The sequence below is a fragment of the Felis catus genome, chromosome B1 (assembly GCF_018350175.1).
Source record: "Felis catus isolate Fca126 chromosome B1, F.catus_Fca126_mat1.0, whole genome shotgun sequence".
Classification (NCBI taxonomy): Eukaryota; Metazoa; Chordata; class Mammalia; order Carnivora; family Felidae; genus Felis; species Felis catus.
The window spans coordinates 161,989,106-162,011,033 of NC_058371.1; the positions used below are offsets into that span (position 1 = coordinate 161,989,106).

Sequence of the window (21,928 nt, forward strand, 5' to 3'; positions counted from 1 at the left end):
GTGGGAGGCACAGGCCTCCAGCTATGAAATGAAGAAGTCACAGGGATGAGAGGAACGGCATAGGAATAGAAAATGAAGTCAATGGTATTGTAGAAGGGTTGTATGGAGACTGATGGCAGCTGTGCTTGTGAACATAGCATCACACACAGAGTTGTGGAATCACTACACTGTACCCCTGGGACTGATACAACATTGTATGCCAACTACAAGCGCGTGCGCGCGCACACACACACACACACACACTACTAACGACAAAAATGGGTTCTGCAAGACTAGAAAACAGGGAGAATTGTCTGGTACATAGTATTATATGTTAAATCAGTGAATTAGGGGCACCTGGGTGGCGCAGTCGGTTAAGCGTCCGACTTCAGCCAGGTCACGATCTCGCAGTCCGGGAGTTCGAGCCCCGCGTCAGGCTCTGGGCTGATGGCTCAGAGCCTGGAGCCTGTTTCCGATTCTGTGTCTCCCTCTTTCTCTGCCCCTCCCCCGTTCATGCTCTGTCTCTCTCTGTCCCAAAAATAAATAAACGTTGAAAAAAAAATTCAAAAAAAAAAATCAGTGAATTAAGTGGAAGCATCAAGAGAAGGCCAGAAAAGGAAGAAGGGGTGTGTATAACCTGCTGCAATTTTAACTCTAACCTGAAGCTGTCAAAGGGTTTTTAGGAAATGAGTGGGCCTGATCGGTCTGCCCCTGACAAAGCTCATCCTGACCCTGAAATCAGCCAAAAGAAACAAGCCCCAATGTTAATGTTTTAACCCGTAAAAGAGGTTAAAGTCATACTTCCTTAAAGAACTCATTATTCTAGAAATAAGAGCAAATAATGGGTAAGAGGGAATGGAGGTGTAGAAAAATGATTCTGCCCTTTAACCTAAAGACTAGCCTTCAGACAATTTTGGGTAGTTATCTGGGAATTTATCAAGGAATCTGCGGACAGCAGAGAGCCCAATGCAGGGCTCGAACTCACGAACCGTGAGGTCATGACCTGAGCTGAAGTCAGACGCTCAACCCGCTGAGCCACCCAGGCACCCCTCGAGAAATAGCTGTGAGGATTAAACAACATCCTGCCTATGTGCCACTGGCAATGCCACTGGCCATAAGCCACCAGGAAGTGTAGGCGTCGAACAAAGTTGGGTTCGTTGTGTTGTTGAAACTAGAGCGCACAATAGGGCATCAGTGAGTGTATTCCTATCGGACAGCACTGAAAAGGACTTTATTATGGGATATGGACTTACTTGGGAGAGTTCAAGGAAGCAAGAGTTTGCTTGCTTCCTGAGATTCTCTCAGGAAGTGGGGTTATTTTATGATTGGCTGTCTTCATGGATCTTGTTTCTAAGGTGGGAAGAATGCAGCGAAGTTAAAGCTGTAATTGGTAAAGAAGCGGCAGTCGCGAGTCTTGACGGGGCGAGGGGCATGTTTGGAATTTGTGCTTCGTACCGTGGCTTTGTTTTTGTCTATACTTAGACGAAATTATGAAGAGGGCTTCTCTGTTTCTCATTTCATCAGGGTCATAGAGTGACCTTGCCTAACTAATATTGGTGTTCTGTGACATTAAGTGTATGATCAAGGCCTAGCTGATAGTAACAAGCCAGCCTCCAGATGCCATGGACTGCTTTTCCCCCCTTAGTGAGCACGATGCCTGGCAAACAGTTAAAGCTTAAGGAATAGTTCTTAAGGAACTGTGATATTGAGCCCACGTCTCAAATGCTTTTCTGAAATCTGGCATCGTGGCTCTGTTGGCCTCTTGTATGTGAATAGATTTTTCTTACATTTTAGATTTTTACTTTGAGTTAGTGTTTTTCATAATCAGGAAGGATAAATCAGAATGTTAAACTTCTGATTCCTTGAACATTTTTATGCAAGTTTAACGGAAAGTTTAAAAATCTAATTCCAACATGTCTATTTTATGTAAATACCACACTGGCCGACCTTTATAGTGTTCATCATGACTGCACTTAAATATTAAGTGCAGTTATTCATATGATCTCTGTGTTCCCAGATATACCACGAGAGCAGGGCCCTGTTTGTCTGTTATTTTATCCCAGGCACTTGGTACGATGCCTTGCATAGACTAAGTGTTGAAGAAATGGTTATTGAACAACTCAAGGAGGAAACCATACTGTGCTTGGAAAGCGGAACCGAAACTAACATCTCCTGAGTGGGTTACTCATCGCCAGGTGCGATTTTAGACACCACACACAAGTTATGAAGTCCTGTACATAGAGGATAATTTTTCTATTCTGCAAAGGAAGCTTGGACTTAAGCTGAATAAACTTGCTCTTCTAGGAAGTGATTAAGCTCGATTCCAGATCTGTGTTTTTCATCAAACATTTAATAAACACTCGCATTGCACTGGGAATTCAACTTATCGAAGGCTGTCATTAGCATCTGCTGCCTTGTAATTACAGCCGTTTCTTCATCTGCTCCGACCCCCCCCACCCCCCACCCCCCCCCCCCCGTCATAGTCACCTGGGAGTCTCAACGTGTCTTCAACATAGCTGTCCCCGACTCGGTGCTTACACCTAGCAGCCGAAGGAGGCTGGAGAAGAACCCACAGCCAGTGCTCATTTCATTTTTAGCTCATTACCACAAGTGTCAAAGAGTTACCACCCAGAGTTGTTGTTATACTTCGCAAATACAATTGCTCCCTTGCTCTCCAAAATTACTTTGTCGTATCTCTGCTTCCCTCCTAAGTGTCCAGCACCAACCTTCTCCTACCACTGAATCTTTGCATCCGTCCACACACAAACATCCTCTTTTGCCTCCCATCTTGAAACAAAACAAAACCCTCCCCGGACCTCCTAGCCCTTTCTGCCGCTCCTCTCCCATCTCACAGACAGCTCAGAAGCTTCCGCACATCCCAGCTTACCTTTGCTGACCCTAATACAGTTTTGGTTGCTCTCTCCCCTTGAAAGCTTACCAACACCACTCTGCCGGATCAGCAGTCGAGCCTCTGTTACTCTGAAGCTTGGCGTCCGTTGGCCACTCTGTCCTCTCCCGGCCCTGCCTTTCCTGTTTCTCTCTGTCAGTTACTCACTCCTCTCTCCACCCACTGGCTCCAGCTCCTCTTAACCCCCAAATGGTGGCTTCCTTCAAGCTCTCAGGTCCAAGACTTGTGCTCTTCTCTTTTTATACCCAATCTCATCTGATGCCATGGTTTAGAGACCACCTATCTGCAGATTCATGTTGCCGGCTCTGACCTTTCCACTGAGCTGTAAGTTTAGATGCCCAGATGCCAATTTAACACTCCTCTACTCGAATAACAAAAAGGCATTTCGCACTTAAAATGGCCAAAGCGGGACTCTTGGTTTTCTCCCCTTGAAAACTCTTCTGTCGTCATTCTTCTCCCACGCCTGAGTGTGGCTTCTTCGCTCGGATATTCAAGAACAAGGACCCAGGAGTTGTCGTTTCCCCTCCATGTGCCCTGCTCTCCATGCTCCACCTCAGAAATACGTCCTCGGTACTTTAATCTCTGTCCGTATCGTCACTTGTGCTTTTGTCTAAGCTTCCATTACTTCCTGTCCATTCTTACCTGAATTGGTGCTCTTAACTGTTTTCTAACCTCCTATGTGATCCAGCCCTTGCCTATCTTTGGCCTCCATTTCCTATTTCCCAGCACCCAGTCTCACCCACTCCAGGCCTTGATCCATGGTCTTTCCCGGTGACTCAAAAAGGCAAAGTGTAATTCTCTTTGGGGGCCTTTTATTCCTTGTTGCCTTTGCCTAGAGTGACTTTCTGGTCATTCAGGTGTTAGCACCAGTGTCTACCTTCATCAGTGAAAGCTTTCCCAACCGCTCAGTCTGAATTAGTCCCTCTACCCAGTCAGTATCCTAACTGTAGTTTCTTGATTATATTTTTCACTGTCTGCATTTATCTTTTTCATATTTGTGTCATTTGGTATGGCTTCTATTAGGATAGCAGCCCCATGAAATTGGGGACATTGACCGATTTAAATCCCAGCACTGTATCCCCAGCATCAAGAACAATGCCTGACACATGCTAAGTGCTCAAGAAGTATTTGTCGAATAAATAAATTTGGTAGCCACACATGTTTTACTATAAAATTGGCATTACCCCACAACTTTGACCTTAGGAAACTCTCTTGTTTCTCTTATGGTTGTGTGTCCTCTCTTAAGGAATGTGTGTCCTCATTCCTTCCTTTGAGAAGCTTGGCCACTCCTACCCAGCCACTGTTAGGAAATTGTGGTCTGCAAACCCCCTCAGATTGGAAAGAAGGGCAACAGGATCTTTGAATAGACATCAGTGAGGAAACTCAACAGTAGATTATCAATATAGACCGAAACAAAAAACAGAGACTCTGTCATAAAAACCTCTCACACGCTTGAGAAGTTGGCTTGACCCTTGATTTAAATAAAGTAGTATACTTCCCTGATGGGGCTCGTAAAAGGTAACACTATTATGTGATGTGAGGAGAGATGAGACAAAGGCTGGAGTCTACTTTGAAAATATGTAAATCTCTGATAGGTCATGACTTCGGACCACACACAGGCTGTCCGAGGAAAAAAAAGCAGGAAAGAAAAACTTCTATCCTTTTTGTGTTTGTACAAAATAGAGGGTAGTCCCAAGAGTGCCATGCTCTTTTCCAACCACGGACTAATCTTTCCTGGAATTGTAGACATTTTTTTTTTATTTTGTTTTTTTTTTTAATTTTTCAAGTGACTGAAACAATGAAACTTAGTCTTCATTAATCCAAATGTATTTCCTAACATAAGAATGTGTGTGTGCCGAGTGCACTTTACCAAGCACTTAAAAGCGGAAAGCAGGATACGATCACCACTCGTATTTATTTACCTCGACTCTTTTCTCTAATGCAGAACTTGTTTTCAAGCATGGAAACTCTTCTGTATCCCAAGAGAGTTCATCTTAGAAAACAGGTAGCGCCTGGGCTACATTAAAGGTTAGCACTTGACAAATTAAGGGTTGTCTCAATGTGATCCGTTACCACGCTCACTTTTGTTGTCAGTTGTTACTAGATTTCTGCTTCCTTACTATAGAAGAGGATAGTGTTCTAGCCATTATTGTTGGGGTGTGAAGCAAATGGTACCCAACACAGATTAGAAAAACTTTAAAAACTGGTCATTTGCAATTGGTCTACTCCCTTGATTGTTATCTGTATACAAGTGATATTGAAAAGATTTGGAATTTTACTGTGTTTAAAGGAACAGTTTTTGCTAAATAGGTTGGAAGTGGAGGTCATTCCAGAAAAAAAAAAAAAGTAACAGACATTAACAATTAGTCATGAGATTTTAATTACAACAAAATTGTTTTTCTTTAAATAACTATGTAAGATAAAATAGATCTATTTTCCTTCTTTTCTCTGTTGCCCATTAGTAATGATTAGAATATACGAAAAAGGGGGCGCCTGGGTGGCGCAGTCGGTTAAGCGTCCGACTTCAGCCAGGTCACGATCTCGCAGTCCGTGAGTTCGAGCCCCGCGTCGGGCTCTGGGCTGATGGCTCAGAGCCTGGAGCCTGTTTCCGATTCTGTGTCTCCCTCTCTCTCTGCCCCTCCCCCGTTCATGCTCTGTCTCTCTCTGTCCCAAAAATAAATAAACGTTGAAAAAAAAAAAAAAAGAATATACGAAAAGGAGGGGCGCGTGGGTGGCTTAGGGGGTTGAACGCCAGGCGCTTGGTTTCTGCTCAGATCCTGATCTCGAGGTTGGTGAGTCTGAGCCCCAAGTCGGGCTCTGTACTGATGGCACGGAGCCTGCTTGGGATTCTCTCTCTCTCTCTTTCTCTATCTCTCTCTGCCCTCCCCCACTCTCACTTGCGTGCACCCTCTCTCTCTCTCTCTCTCTCAAAATCAATAAACTTATAAAGAATTTAGAATATACCAAAAGGAAATTTAAAATAATCCTCAGCCTCATTATTACCCATCACTTGAGTTCAATAGCGGAGTTAGCACTTGCGCTGCAGACCAAGTCCTACTTGCTAAGTAAATAATGCCTCCAGTCAAAGCTGCTGTGAGACCCGTTTTGCCTGTGGCCCAGGCCGTGGCTGCCTCTTCCAATGCCAGTTGCACACCATCATTATGTGAAGCTAATTTGACAAGTTCTGGTCCTGATTTTGCACTCATTCTGGCAAAGCCAGTCCCCGTGGCACCTTAATAGTGCCATTGTCCATCAGTCTGTCACAGTGACTGCCTTTAGGGCTCTCTGCTGTGCGCCATGTCCCCCAGGCACTGGCAGAACCACCAAAGAATAGAGGCCATTTATGGCTCCATTGAGGGTACATCAAACTCAGAGGAAAGACTCAGGGAGAAGGGCTTCTCACAGCACAGAGACGCTTTAAACATGCTCTCCTTCAGTTGTAATGAAAAGAAAAAAAAAAGTACTTAGCCTCAAGGCTTTTCCCCCAAAGGAGTGATGCACACTGAAAGATAACACACAGGTCTGAAGAGTGACTTTTGAGGGGTAAGGGAACTCTCCAGCCCTGTACTTGTCTTTCTGCTGATAATTTGTAGGGTATTGCTGGATGGGGGGAATGGACTTTGAGGTGGGGAGGCGGAGGAGGTGTTGACTTCTTTTACTTCCTCGCACTGCGATTTGAAATGGAACAAATGAGCCGGATCTTTTTTTTTGCAATGAGGCAAATATACATTAAAGAAAAAAAAAAAAAAAGGAACCTGGAGTTCTTGAAAACAAGGAAACATTAGAAGGAAATGAGGCAGGGAGAACATAATAGAAAAGTGGTGACACCTTTTCCTTTGGGGTAACCGCGAGGGCCACTGGAAATGCAGATTGTACGGGCAAGGCCGCGTGACTCCGCGTCCGCAATTGACACGTTAAGACACAGACGAGTGCGGAAAGTCAGGGAAGCCGGTAAGTGCATCTATGTGGATCCTGGACACTTTCATCTTGTCGGCCTCCGCATCCCTGCTCTCTGAAAAAGCCTCTTGACTGCTCACAGAAAGCAAAAGAGAAGGAGGAGAGGGAGCAGGAGGGGAGGGCCTTCCTTAAATATCTGCTTGTGGTATTGTCCTCCGCTCACCAAGAGAACTCTGCACGAGGCGATCCTATTAGAAGTGAGAACAAGTACCTATTGTTTAGGCTTAAACAGCGCTAAGTGTTCCTTCTAGAGATAATTAATTTAATTAAAATGGTCCCTGAAGCCAAACGGAGCTTCGTATTGAGCACGGCACAAATTCCTTCCAAATTCCAGCACAAGGCTCTTCAGAACTGGCAAGCTATCAGCCATGCAATGCGGTGGACGCACTGGGCCTGGTCCCCACAGGCCTCCCTTTTTGACTCTGCTTGGAATGGAGGCCTTAGGACAGGGGCTAGACCCGAGACCCTTCCTGGGCTGAGGGGAGTGCCATTAGTTCTGACGGGTTTAAAGGAAAGATCATCCTTTATCTGTGGATTTAGTTCCAAAAATGATGGTGGCATTTCCCCTCCCCCCGCCTTCCTGGTAGCTTACTTAAGGAGAAAATCAACAGTCCTCAGTATAGCCTCAGTGTGTTGGTGTCCAATAAATATACATTGAATGAATGAATGCATACATGAATGAAAAGCAATCCTTTTGGTTGGCTTTTTGGCCTATTGTCATATGGAGTAAGGAGGTAAATTGAGTAGCATTTGATCTTCGATTGAAAACTACCAACTGTCATGTGCCCCAAGGGGACATAAGAAGGCAGCCCTGGATGGTGGTGTATTTATGGTGGATATAATTCAACATGTTTATTCCAACCCCCCAGGCAGGCACAATGTAGGGAGGGCCACATGCTAGGGCCGTTTAGCAAGCAGACTATGAAGTCAGAAAGACTGGGTTCCCCGCTGCCTTCCTTTCTTGTGGTGTGACCATGGGCACATTTTTAAAACCTCTCTCAGCCTTGTTTCTTCATCTATAAAATAAGCACAAAAGCATATAAAGCATATGAAACCTAACTCACAAGGTTATTGTGAAGTCGAGGTAAAATATTGCATTCATTCAACATGTACTCAACACCTACCATGTGCCCGGCATTGTTCTAGGTGTTTGGGAGACATCAGTGAATGGAATAATGCTCCTTGTCTTTGTGACGCTTGTAGTCTAGCAAGGGTAGAGGGGTGGGAGACAAACAAAAAACCAAAACCACAATAAAATCAATAAATGCTACGTTAGAAGTTCTGTGTGCTAGGGAAACAGTGGTGCAGGGTAAGAGTTCCCAAGGCAGAGTCAGGGCATCTGGGAGGAGGGAGTGGGTCACAAGTCTATGTAGCGCAGAGAAAGGTACATAGCATAAGCCTCATTGAAAAGGTGATGCCTGGGTGGCTCGGTCGGTTGAGCGTCCGACTTCCGCTCAGGTCATTATCTCGCGGTTTGTGAGTTCGAGCCCCGCGGCGGGCTCTGTGCTGACAGCTTGGAGCCTGGAGCCTGTTTCCGATTCTGTGTCTCCCTCTCTCTCTGCCCCTCCCCTGCTCATGCTCTCTCTCTCTCTGTCTGTCAAAAATAAATAAACATTAGGGGCGCCTGGGTGGCGCAGTCGGTTAAGCGTTCGACTTCAGCCAGGTCATGATCTCGCGGTCCGCGAGTTCGAGCCCCGCGTCGGGCTCTGGGCTGATGGCTCAGAGCCTGGAGCCTGTTTCCAATTCTGTGTCTCCCTCTCTCTCTGCCTCTCCCCCGTTCATGCTCTGTCTCTCTCTGTCCCAAAAATAAATAAACGTTGAAAAAAAAATTAAAAAAAAAATAAATAAATAAACATTAAAAAAATTTAAAAAAAGAAAAAGAAAAGGTGATGCTTGAGCAAAGTTTTGAAGTTAGGGAGTAAACCATGTGGATATCAGGAGACAAAACGTTCTGGGCAGAGGGAACAGCTGGTACAAAGGCCAGAGGGTAGGAGTACGCCTGGCACGTTTGAGAGCCAAGAGCCAAGAGCGCCGAAGCTAGTGGCTTGGAGCCGGGAGAAGTCACGGCAGAGCAGGTTGTATAGGACCCGCAGGCTAATGTCAGAACCTGGAGTGAAATGGGAAGCCTGTCTGACCAATATTGGGGCCATTTGGGGGAGGGAGGTGGCTCTGGGAGGGATAATAGCAAGTTTGTGGGCTGATGATGCAGTCGTATCATGATCCCGTTGAGGGAACACCGCTGATGCAGGAAAGAGGAGAGGTTTGAGTTGCTGGAAGGATGTGCTTGAGTAAGTGGTGAGAGGGACTGGCTCTGGGGGGATGCGCAGCGGGTTCTATGGCAACAGGTAACGGGCAGAGAGGTGGGTGCAGGTGCTGGTAGCGGGTAGATGTGGCCACGGGAGTCTGTGGACATTTGTCTCTGGTTCTCTCAAATTTCTTTTTTTTTTTTTTCTTTGACTTTTTTTTTTTATTTATTTTTGAGACAGGGAGAGACAGAGCATGAACAGGGGAGGGTCAGAGAGAGAGGGAGACACAGAATCTGAAGCAGGCTCCAGGCTCTGAGCTGTCAGCACAGAGCCCGACGCGGGGCTCGAACTCAAAGACCGAGAGATCATGACCTGAGCCGAAGTCGGACGCCTAACGACTGAGCCACCCAGGCGCCCCATCAAATTTCTTAGGGAAGTAGGAAGCAAAGTAATCAGCTGAGAGGAGGTGGGGAGAAGAAAGTACGAGCTTGCTGTTGAGGAGAACAGGAGAGTAAACGGACTTCGGGAACATACCGCGCACGGCAGGTGACCTACGGGCCCACGGAAGGGTTAATGATCACGAACTCAGAATGAGGCTGGTCAGTGCGCTTTTCAGCCAGACACATCCAGCCATTCTGTACAGGCAGAGGCTTGGGTTCTGCGAGGCTTGTGGCTTTGCCGAAGCCAGGATGACAAAGCGAGCGGGGGGGCGGGGGGGCATTTCAGGGGGACTGAAGTGAGTAATCACAACACGGTGACCGACTAAGGAGTTTAAGCTGGGTAGCGAGAGAAGTTAGGGCCTCGAATAGAAAAGGGGAAAGATCATGGTTTGGAGGAATTGGAGTACTAGAAAGTGAGCTGGGAAGACTGGGGGTGGGGTCAGCATGGAATCTGTCAAACTAAGATTATGCAAACGCATCCAAAGTCTTAGGACCGTATCTGGTGCGAAGCAAACGCTCAATGACTGATGGCTATCGCTAAGAGTTTATAACGCCTTATCCAAAACCTTTGAGGCCTGATATGTTTCCTAATCCAGAATTCTTCAGATTGTAGGCCATACGGTGCGTTTACATCTCCGTTGAGGTATTGGAAAGATTTCCGTCATCAAATACACTGGCATTTCTTCAGGGAAATGTATGAATATTCATATTAAGTGGGATACACAGCCTCCTGAAAGCCTAGGCCAGATTTTGCTACTTGACATGTTTTAGCACTAAACTTCAAAGCCACTTTTGTTTTCGGGGGCCTTTGAGATCTCAGAGGAGAGAAGGTGAACCTAATAGTGGTATTTTACTAAGAGCTGTGAACTTAGGGGGAACCACTTGATTTCTCTAGATATTAATTAGTTGCTTAGTTGCTGCTGTGTAAAAAGAGTGCTTTGGGTTTGAAAAATTTCTGAGCTACTCTCGGACTTGACTGACATTTTATGATTTTTTGATACCCTTTGCCAAACATTAAAAAAGTTGACTTCCTAGTAAATCCTCCCTAAGACAATTAGATAAAGAGGCGGGGCCCAAATTTTAAATTAATAAACATAAATTGGGTGACTATTATAGTCCCGCTTCAACTGTTTATATCAGAAGGATTTAGACACTTCCCTTTCCATATGCAAGGCTAAGAAAAATGTTAAGTCAGGAATAGGCGAATCGAACATCCATCAAATTTGGTGAAACCTCACGGGTCAGATAGGTTAAAGGTCAGGCTGAATTCACACAGAGTTTTAATAAAAATACTTATGAAATGCTGCATTGCGTAATTACATTCGAGTTTATTTTTATAATGGCTAAGGGTTTCCCAGTAGATGTTCCGCCACGACTTGCTTTGATGATTACATGAGGCTGATTTTTAATTTAAAGCATAACATCCTTTGCATATAGTGTACTTAACAAAATCCTGGGGGAAACATGTGCCCTTGAAGTAGATGAAGTATATTCCCTGCTTTCAGTCACTCTATTCTTTAATGTAGCAAATCCTTCCTTTATAGGTGCAGCAAAGGTAGATGTCAGCCCAACGTTGTCCAATTATCACCCATTCCCTGGGGAGGCATTCCAACATGGAATTCACTTTCTGGAAGTGAGCACAATAGCAAAGCATGTTGCAACACTCCAAACGTTAATAGAATGTTTTGCATTTTTTTTCCTTTCTATGTATCGTTCTTTTCTACAAATAATGACCAGATATGCCTGTTTTAAACTAAAAAGTCCCTGGGGGCTGGCTCAAGTGCATTTTCAGCCCAGACGGTGCTACAGAGCTTCTCTCCACGTGTCCAATTGCATTACCACGTGGATGTGAGCTGGTAATTCAACAGTTTCTTCAAACATCTTCTGCACAATGGCTATTCTCCTTCAGGATGCTCTTACCATCTTTTCCTTCCTTTTTGCTTAGCTCAGTTACTACTCATTCATTAATACTCACCTCAGGTGACAACTTCTTGGGGACGTCTTTCCTGCCTCCACCACCAGCCCCATTCCCAAGACTAGGCTGGGTGTCCTTCCTAAGTGCCCCTAGGGGAGCACCATATGTTCCGTAATGTAGTGTCTATCTCTCTAGTGCCCAAGTGCCTGGGGTCAGTCTCACACCAGGCCATCGAGATGGAAGGGACTGTGTCTGTTTTCTGTCACATTGCTTCTCCAGGGCCTAAGCAAGACTTCAGGGACACCCGCCTGGGTGGCTCAGTCGGTTGAGCAACCGACTTTGGCTCAGGTCATGATCTCACGGTTGGTGAGTTCGAGCCCCGCGTCGGGCTCTGTGCTGACGGCTCAGAGCCTGGAGCCTGCTTCAGATTCTGTGTCTCCCTCTCTCTCTGCCTCGCCCGCTCACAGTCTGTCTCTCAAAAATAAATAAGTATTTTTAAAAAATAATGAAGACACATCATTCCTCTACATACAGACAGGTAAACGCTAACAGCATCTTACATTTCAAATGTAACATTTACTCCTCAGCTCAAGTTGCTGTATTACAATGCAGTTGCATCGGACAGCACGCTGTTTAAAGCCCACAGGCTTCAGCTAGTTCCGAGGACCGGTGATTTCAGTACAAAATGACATTTGTTTAGGGGGCCCAGGCCCCCCAAAGAGCATGTCCTGGGGTACCCTACCTGGATAGTATCACACAGTGTTTGCAATTGGTGTATGGTAACGACTCATTGTAGTCTGGAATGAATGCCTTGAAAACGGAATCTGTATCTTTCATCCGGTCTCTCTTTTCCACTATTCCCTGGGTCGCGCATGGCGAGTCCACAGCAGCAAATGACTTCCGATTCCTCTGTAGGAGGAGTGAGGGGGGGTCGGCACGTGCACAGGAGAGGCTCTCTAATTGGCTGAAGAGTCCAGCCCCGCCCCACCCGCTCTCCGCCCGGGCGCTCTTTACGTGAATGGCGGAGCCCTGCTCTTGCTTCCCTCCCGGAATAAGTCTGGAGCCTTGCTACCCCAAGTACCATCCCCAGACAAACCTGTCAGCATCACCTGGGAGCCTATCTGCAATTCGGAATCTCAGGTCCTACCCCCGAAGCACCAGACCGGAATCTGCAGTTTTAAAAAAGCCTCAGTTTTTTTGTTTTTGTTTTTGTTTTTGTTTTTTTAAATGAGTAGAATGTTACGTTAGTTTCAGGTGTACACCATAGTGATCTGACAAGTCGATACATTATGCTGAGCTGGCCACAAGCTACCCTGTGTCCCGTTACACCGCCATTACAGTATGGTCGACTGTATTCCTTACGCGGCGCCTAATCCTCAGAGGAGTTTTAAGCACGCTCCAATCGAAGAAACGCTGGCCTAGAACGTCAAAGGAGGACCAGAACTTAAGCCTCACGTTACCAGGCAGAGAGCTCCAAGAAGCGCAGCCAAGGGCGATCTTGAAGGGGAGCTGGACCCCAGAGGGAAAGAAGGTAAGTAAGGCAGCCGGTCTAAGGGGGCGTTGGGGGCGGGGGGCACACGGGAACATTAGAAGTGACGCGTGGGTTATACCAGGCCCGAGGGGGAATTCAGAGAGGAGTCAAAGCAGGACCCAAACCAGTCATGGGGCATCCATCAAGTTGGGATTTGGTGGGTCCTGGCTTTGGGCCCAGAAGAGGTTTAGACTCCAACATCCTGGAACTCAAATCCTGGCTCACTCATTCACCGTTGTAGGGCAAACTGCCCTGTGTTTTCGTGGCTTAAAACAGCACCTGTTTCTTTCCTCACTTGGGTGGGGCTCAGCTGGCCGAGGCGTTGGCCGGGCGCACTCAACCCGTGTGCAGTCGGCCGGCAGGTCCCAGCTGGCCTTGCTGGAACAACTGGGGTAACTGGGCCTCACTCTCCATGAAGCCCCTCAGCCTCGAGGGGAGAGCGATTTTGTTCACAAAGCAGCAGTGCTCTAAAAAGGCCAGAGCAGAAGCTTCAAGCCTCCTGAGGTCAAAGCTCGGAAGTCACTTCTGCTACCTTCTGTCAAAGTCGGTCACAGGCCACCTGGTAGGATGAGCTTTCAAGAGAGTCTGACCAGCTACCGCACTGGGGCGAGTTACTATCACTTTTCTGAGCCTCGGTTTCCCCATCCTTTAAAATGTGAGCAATGAGGGGCACCTGGCTGGCTCAGTTGGTTGAGCTTCCGACTCTTGATTTCATGTCAGGTCATGATCTCATGGATTGTGTGTGCGAACCCCGAGTCAGGGTCTCCACGGACGGCGTAGAGCCTGCTTAGGAGTCTGTCTCTTTCTCTCTCTCTGCCCCTACCCTACTTGCACTCACTCTCTCTCTCTCTCTCTCTCTCAAAAGATAAATAAAATAAAACTTAAAAAAATTTAAGCAATGATACCTTTCTCATAGGATTATATTATATGAGACAAATAGCTCTTGTGACTGGCATGCAATTAGCACACAGTAAATGGTAACTATTATTAGTACATAGCTGAAATGTGTGTCTTTTCTCGAGAAAGCCTTCTTTCCCACTCCGCGTAGTAAGTGCTTTTAAAGTGACTAAATTCTACTCCTAAAACCAATACTACAGTGTTTGTTAACTGACTTGAATTTAAATAAATAACTTAAAAAAACCCACAAAGTGACTGAAGTATTAGATTCTCACTGGCAGGTTTGAAAAGGGGCCAGGAAAAGACATGATATGTGTATGTGTCTGTGTGTGAGGGAAAAACAGAGAATGAGCTGAGGACTGGTGATTGACAAAAGAGACAGAAGGATTTACTGAGGGGGGATTAGATGTTTCTGTGCCTAATTTAGAGAAACTGCGGGCCAGACTGATCATTCAGCTCAAATACCATCAACTGTCAAACTGTGTATGCAAGGTGTGGTCTGGAGACCTGTGGAACCAGCAACCAGCCCGACCAGAGGTTGTTAGAAATGAAGAGTCCTGCGGGGCGCCTGGGTGGCGCAGTCGGTTAAGCGTCCGACTTCAGCCAGGTCACGATCTCGCGGTCCGGGAGTTCGAGCCCCGCGTCAGGCTCTGGGCTGATGGCTCAGAGCCTGGAGCCTGTTTCTGATTCTGTGTCTCCCTCTCTCTCTGCCCCTCCCCCGTTCATGCTCTGTCTCTCTCTGTCCCAAAAATAAATAAACGTTGAAAAAAAAAAATTTAAGAAATGAAGAGTCCTGGGTCTCAGCCCACACCTGTGTCGGCATCTGCTCGTGAATGGGATCCTAGGTCGTTATCACCCTCAAGCCGAAGAGGGTTTTTTGTTGTTACAAAGAGCCCCTTCTCACCTTGCTGGATCTGCAGTGTCTGAACTTGGGTGGAGCCCCTTGGGGAACAAACAATTTCTATTGGAGGTAGACCTCATGAGAAAAGGAAAAGAGCACATGTCCAGCATCTTGTGAGATGAGGTGGGTCATTTGAAGGGAAGAAGTTTGGCTGGAGGCCATCACTTCGATCAAGCTATAGGCAGAGCCAGGCAAAGACGAGGGAGATATGCAGAATTTTATGAAAATGTCATTTAGATATTTATAAGAGTCATGGCCTGGTCACACTGGAAGAATAAGAAAACCATTTAGACTAGAATCAGGCATGAATAAGTGAGTCTAGTGGTAAGCAAATGGGCAGTCTCTGGATTGCAGATACACCAGGTGATGCTATATCTTAAAACTGGGAGAGACTGGCACCCTCTAAAGGGCAGGGATTTCGAATTGCTTTTGCTATGGCAATCATAGCAAGAGTTCACTATGTTGTTGGCCATTGTCGAGGGGAGAATGAAACCTCATACCTTGACTGAAAGCCACCTGCCAATATGAATGCTCATTTCACTAATGTGACCTTCACTCATTTGGGATGGCGTAACTGCTTTCTTAATGGAATTTTTAAAGCCGTTAAGATTTACAGTTAGCTAGAGATATGGTGAAGTCGATGAAATCTCTAAAGTGACGATTTTTGCGTAAGGTCAGGAAGAGAATTTCGTAAGCTTGAGCCTGATGTGTGTTGTTTGGTATTTCAAGTATTGGTGAGGAAGCATTTGACCTGTTAGAGAATGGCAATCCCAAGTTAAAGAGTGTAATTACTGACTTTTGGTTGAAACAAGTAAAGAGAACTTTAGGAATGATTTTAGAGTACTTAAGAGAACTTGAGATTCACTATGGCTATATTTTGCTACAGTCATGGAAGTACTTGAGAACATTTTGCTTGTTAGCAGCATTTGAAGTGCTAAAAATGATCCAACATATTAAATACATAACGGAGCTTGAATTTCTGGTGGAATTTAACTGAGTTTGTACATGGGACTGTTTAGGAGGATTTAGTTTCTGTGGCTTTAGTTGACAGAGTTTAAATCCCCTCGAAACTGATGGCTAAAGTTTTCTCAATTGATACGTAGACTAATAAGGTTTCTAAATTGAACTTTACGGTGTAAGGAAAACTAGGTTTTAGAATTAGTGAAAATGTGTTCCTTTAAGAAATGTCATACTACTTAAAAAAACTCAAGGTGTTCGCAAGCAGTTTTTATTATGCTCTAAAGCTTCTACTAAGAACGCCAAAAACTCACGTTGACGTGAATAATTCAAAATTGTCACCAGCACATGGTGAGGTTAGACATTTTAAAGCCAATGGCATTCTTTATTTATTTTTAATTTTTAAAATTATTATTTTTTGGTGGTGGGGGAGCGGTGAGTATGGAACTCTCCTCTTGCACCAAGACTTTCAAACATACAACCTTCAGGTTCACTGGCGAAATATTCACATGTATACCGTCTGCGGATAACTGGCCAGCAGACCACACAAGAGGCCTCCAGGGTGGTTCCTCCACAGTCACTACCACCATCAGGCATGTCTCTAACGCCCCCTCTGCTTCACACCCAGAAACCCATGGCAGGCAGAAGAAGAAAGCCACCCAATAAACCAAAAGGCTGAAGTTCTACCACAGCCCCCATGGGCTTCTGGTCTGCACTGTCAGGGTCACGCAGTCTGCTTACTTCCCCGTCTCAAAACACCCAGAGCTCAAGTCTGTATTCCAAATTGCAAATGGTTTGGAAAAATCTGTTTTACTTTTTTATTTTTATTTTTAAAAATTTTTTAACGTTTATTTATTTTTGAGACAGAGAGAGACAGAGCATGAACGGGGAAGGGTCAGAGAGAGAGGGAGACACAGAATCCGAAACAGGCTCCAGGCTCTGAGCTGTCAGCACAGAGCCCGACGTGGGGCTCGAACTCACGGACCGTGAGATCGTGACCCGAGCCGAAGTCGGACGCTTAACTGACTGAGCCACCCAGGCGCCCCTGGAAAAATCTGTTTTAAAAAATGACACTTGGCAGGGGCACCTGGGTGCTCAGTCAGTTGAGCGTCTTACTCTGGATTTTGGCTCAGGTCATGATCTCATGGTTCATGAGACGGAGCCCCAAGTTGGGCTCTGTGCTGACAGCACAGAGCCTGCTGGGGACTGTCTCTCTCTCTCTCTCTCTCTCTCTCTCTTTGCCCTTCCCCCATTTGCGTGCTCACTCTAATAGCCCCTAACTGCATTAGAACATTAGAAATGTTTACAGAAAGGAATACCCAAGGGTTGTTCTCTCAGTTTGCTTCAAGTTCTGACTTTTTTTCCTCCTTTAAATTTTAAGTACGAGGGGCGCCTGGGTGGCTCAGTCGGTTAAGCACCTGACCCTTGACTTCAGCTCAGATCATGATCTCATGTCACAGTTCGTGAGTTCGAGCTCTGCACTGGGCTCTGTGCTGACCGTGCAGAGCCTGCTTGGGATTCTGTCTCCTCTCACTACCCCTCCCCTGCTTGTTCACTATCCCTCTCTCAAGATAAATAAAAATAAACTTAAAAAAAATTAAAAAAAATTTTAAGTACAGGGTTAACCCTAATATCATGGCTATTGTGCATTATGAAATATGTGCATGTTTTATAGGTAGGTATGGTTTACCCTTAATTATCTGCACTGGGGGAGAAAGACTCATAGAACTTAGCCACAGTAGGTCTCAAGTTTGTATAGTTGGCTAATAATAATTATTATTATTATTTACTGTATGTAAGATTGCTAAGGACTATATACACATGGTCTCATTTAATGATTGAAACCGTAAAAGTAGGTATTATTATTATTCTCACTTGACTCACTGAGGAAACCTACTTCAAGAGATTATATAACTTGCCCTGGATGGCAAAGATCATTCAAATATTTTTTTTAATGTTTCTTCATTTCTGAGAGAGAGCGAGAGCGAGAGAGAGAGAGAGAGAGAGAGAGCAAGCATGAGCGGGGGAGGGGCAGAGAGAAGGAGACAGAATCCGAAGCAGGATCCAGGATCCGAGCTGTCAGCACAGAGCCTGACGCAGGGCTCGAACCCACGAACCGCGAGATCATGACCAGAGCCGAAGTCGGACGCTCAACCGACTGAGCCACCCCAGGCTGATCACGCAAACATTTTCACATGTGACTTTGATCACAGCACATTTATCTTTCTGACACATTTCATTTAGGAATTCAAGCCAAAATGGAAATCATTTTATATTTTTAGAAAATAGAAATTGATGATGGCGGGAAGTGGATCAGAAGTAGTTGAAGCCGGCGGGAGATGAAATGTAATTTCAGGTTATACATTTGATTGATCTTTTAAAGAACATTATCGAATGCCCAGTGTGTGCGGCACCCCGTTCAGGCTCTGCAAATGGATGGGGGGAGCTCAAAAGTGATCCAGGGTATGATTCTTTCCCCCAAGGAGCTGCGTATCTAATAGTGGGGACATCCCGGTTCTGAACAAGAGCAACGCGGGGCGAACGTTATTGAGCCGGGAGGGGAAGACAGGCCAGGGGAAACATCACTTGGCAGCCAGACGCATCGGGGGACTTCAGAGAAAGGGACAGCTTTGAAGGATGCACATTCTGGTTTGGAGGTGATGGGTGGCAGAGGGACAAGGGGGCACCCTCCCAGGGGAGAGAGGAGCTGTAGCAAGTGCAAGCAGGAAACGAGACAGCAAATCCTTCAGCTACCCTTCCCGGAGAACGGAGTTCGTACAGTATGCGGCCAGCGGCTTCCCCTGTGCTTCGCGGCCATCACCCCCTTGTCCCTGTCGCCCTTTGCTGCCGCCCTGCCTCTAGCTCACATGCAGGTCCAGGGTAAGAAGAAAAGTCCTCCCTTAATCCTGCATCTCCTTGGGGGTCTTTCTTTCCTATCCTAGTCCTTAAAGTCTGTCGGTGGTCTCCCCGCTCTCACCCTCTGCTCATCTCCCTACAGTCCAGCGTTTCTCGGTGCCCTGGCCTTTCCCTACCAGGCGCCCCACCTCCACCCCCAGAAAGAGGAAGCTCTTGCTTCCTCTCGCTGTGGGTCCTCAGCGGCCTCGGCACTGTCAACTCCAGGAACGCGAGACCTGTCTGGCGGGTGGCACCGTTGCTAACGTCCTTCATGAAAACCCTACTCTCCGCCAGCTTCCGGACTCTTCTTTGCTGCCTCTTCTTGCCAGCTCTCAAGAGTGGTGTCTTAGTCCATTTCGGCTGCTGTGACAAAAACGCCATGGCCTGGGCAGCTTAAACGACAAACGTTTCTTTCTCATATAGTCCTGGAGGCTGGGAAGTCCAAGGTGAAGGCTCTGGCAGATTCAGCGTCTGGTGAAGGCCTTCCTCCTGGTGCGGAGACGGCCGTCTTCCCACGGTGTCCTCACATGGCAGAGGTGGGGAGGGAGCTCTGTGGGGTCTCCTTCATAAGAGCACGGCTCTCCAGCCTTGTGACTCATCACCTCCCGAAGGCCCCCCCTCTTGGTACCAATCACATTGGAGATTAGGATTTTAACATATGAGTTTGGGGGGGCGGGGGGGGGACACAAACATTCAGTCCATACCACGTGGGGTTCTTTTCTCTCTGTTTTTAGCCCGAACATTGTCTCGGTCCATGGTCCCCGAGTGATTTCATTACTCCAGTGGATTCAACCACTAACCCCCCTTTCACCGAAGTACACAGGAGCTCTACCAAATTGGGTAACTACCGACCCTGAACTTCCGGAGCTCTCTTGGGGCACCAGGTACCTGAGTGCTGATAGTACCCCCCCCCCCCCCCCGCAACAGCCATCTCCACGTGGGCGTCCCCACAGTACCCGGAACCCGGCATGCCCCGATGGCACAAATCAACTCTTCCCTCGTTCCCTACTCCAACCTTCTATTGCATTTCCCACCTTTGTTGATGGTACCGTCCTTCACCACGTGTACAAGCGGGCCGTCCGGCCCCTTTACCCCACGTCCAGGCGGGTGTCTCGTCAGAGCTCTGTCCTGAAGCTCCGTGTCTCCTCCGCACTCACTGCCACGCAGCTTCGGCGTCTCCTCCTTGGACCACCCCGACAGTCTCCTAAGCGTTGCCTTTCCGGCTTCTTCAGATCCATGCTGGAGGAGTACCCCGCACAGACGTCACCCACGTTCCATTACTCTTCTCCACCGGCGGGTGGGGGGAGAACGAAGACCAGGCCCCTTAGAAGGGCGTGCAAGGCCCTCTCTTTTTCTTGCCTTTACTCCTGCGTAGCCACAGTGGAGTTCTGGTTCCGTCTGCCTTCTTGCAGTTGCCTCTCAGACCTTTTGTGTGTTCTTTTTACGGTTGTCTCCACCGGACTGCTGTCCGCCTGGAGAACTAATAGCCCCTGGAAAACCTAAGCGTTCCTGGGACCTCCGGGCAGAGTCGGTGTTCCCAGCCTGTGAGGGGTTTCTACAGGGTCCCCCTTGGTCTCATCCTTCATTTTATCGGCGGTTGGCACGGAGAGGACCTAGGAGACGTCAGAGGAGGAACGAAGAGTTAACGGTCTCAGGTCTCTTCCCTGATCCTCTAAGCCACCAGCCTCCCCGAAGAGTTCACTTTTTCATTCATTCCCAGATTCCTACTGAAGGGTGGTTTTCACGGCATCTAAGACTCACTTTTTTTCCTCCTGCTAGATTCCTCCCTGGGGCTTGGCAAGAGGGAAATGAGTTTACTCCTGGTGTGAACAAGGAGGCTATTTAGGGCCTCTCTGGGCTCCGGATCTCTGCTGTGCTATGGCTCAAGGAGCTAGCTCCCCCCCCCCCTCCATCCCCCTGCCCCCAACCCCGGCAGTAGAAAAGGAAACTTGGAGGCAAATTATTGACTTTGAAACGTCCTGTCTGTAGGTGATCCTGCCACCTTGCAAAGAGATCGCTATTGTTACACAACATCATTAGTGATAGCAGCCTTCCGGAGGATTAAACTGTTATCGATCTTCCATTTTCAAGAACACTTTGGACTTGCAACATAAAATAGCAAATCTCCAACATTACAGAAACCAAATAAAAGATCAGCGCGATTAAATGAAAACCACCACCAATTAATCTCATCTAGGCTAAAAACTGCAAAATGGCTACTAACACTTATCATAATTACAATGACATTAAGGCGCCTTTCGGGGTTGTTTTTGTTTCTTTGTAAATGGGATTTAAGTAACGTACCCTCCGAAGATGATAAATCTAACTGCATGACTACCAGGTGCAAGAATTCTATTTGTGTGGCATGAACAGGGCTGCTAATCCCTCACTCGTTCTTTTCCGTTTGGCAGCTAAACATTTCCTGGTGTGCCCCGTAATAACAGGCAGCTGTCCCGTCAACTCCGCCGAAAAATGAGATAACAAGGCAGGCAAATGATGTCTTTTATATCCCGAATATAACTTCCTGCAGTTTTCTTCTCAAACGCTTGAAGTAACAAGGATCTGGGCAATTTTCACACTGTTTCTTCTTCTAAAAAAGTTTGTCCAAATTCTCGGTGAATGTCACTTCCCTTGGGGCCATTTGGTGGAAAAAAGCAGCAGCCTGCTTCATTGCACCAGGACAGAAGGGCTGAATGGGGCCTGTGGATGGAAATCCCGCCTCAGAAGCCCGTGAGGTGATCAGAGCTGTAATAGTGTCTGGAGGGGCGGGTTGGCTCCCCAAGAAGACAACCACTGTGGACCTTTCTGTAGCCACCCTGGGCTAACTGGCCCTTTTAGAAGCAGTAGCAAGAGCAGCCTTGAAAAATGTTCCCCGAGGGCCTCCTCCTGGGTGAGAAAATTCCAGCTGGGCGGGTAGGAGGGTCTCACTCCGGGGAGCCCCGGGTTGTCTACAAGGTGTGAGCTCTGATGCATCCTGGAGGTCATCTGTATCTCTCCCACATTTGACAAAAAAAGGAAGCTGAGGCTCTATGCCAGAGGGCAGAGATGGAACTTGACCCCCCCCCCCCCCCCCCCCCCCGGGCCTTCTGATGGCCAGCCTGGGCTGCTGGCTTTTCCTGAGATAAGGGAGTGTTTCTTGACATTCTTTACCGTCCACACTGACCCAAGACCATAACGTATTGAATCCTTCTATTTAAATGCTATTCATAACGCAGAAGGCTAATGTTCGGAGAATGTAGATTTTAGAATATGGGTTTTCAGGGACGCACTCAATGATCATTCCTTGATCCATTCATTCAGCA

General features: G+C 46.9%; 1 long non-coding RNA gene across 1 annotated transcript; it reads left to right on the forward strand.

The window, feature by feature from the left end:
* The first annotated feature begins 12,847 nt into the window (after nucleotides 1–12,847).
* Nucleotides 12,848–21,685, forward strand: LOC123385069. The gene is made up of 3 exons (XR_006597098.1): nucleotides 12,848–12,976; nucleotides 18,215–19,510; nucleotides 20,616–21,685. It is a non-coding gene; the product is annotated as an uncharacterized LOC123385069 (long non-coding RNA).
* The last annotated feature ends 243 nt before the right edge of the window (nucleotides 21,686–21,928 follow it).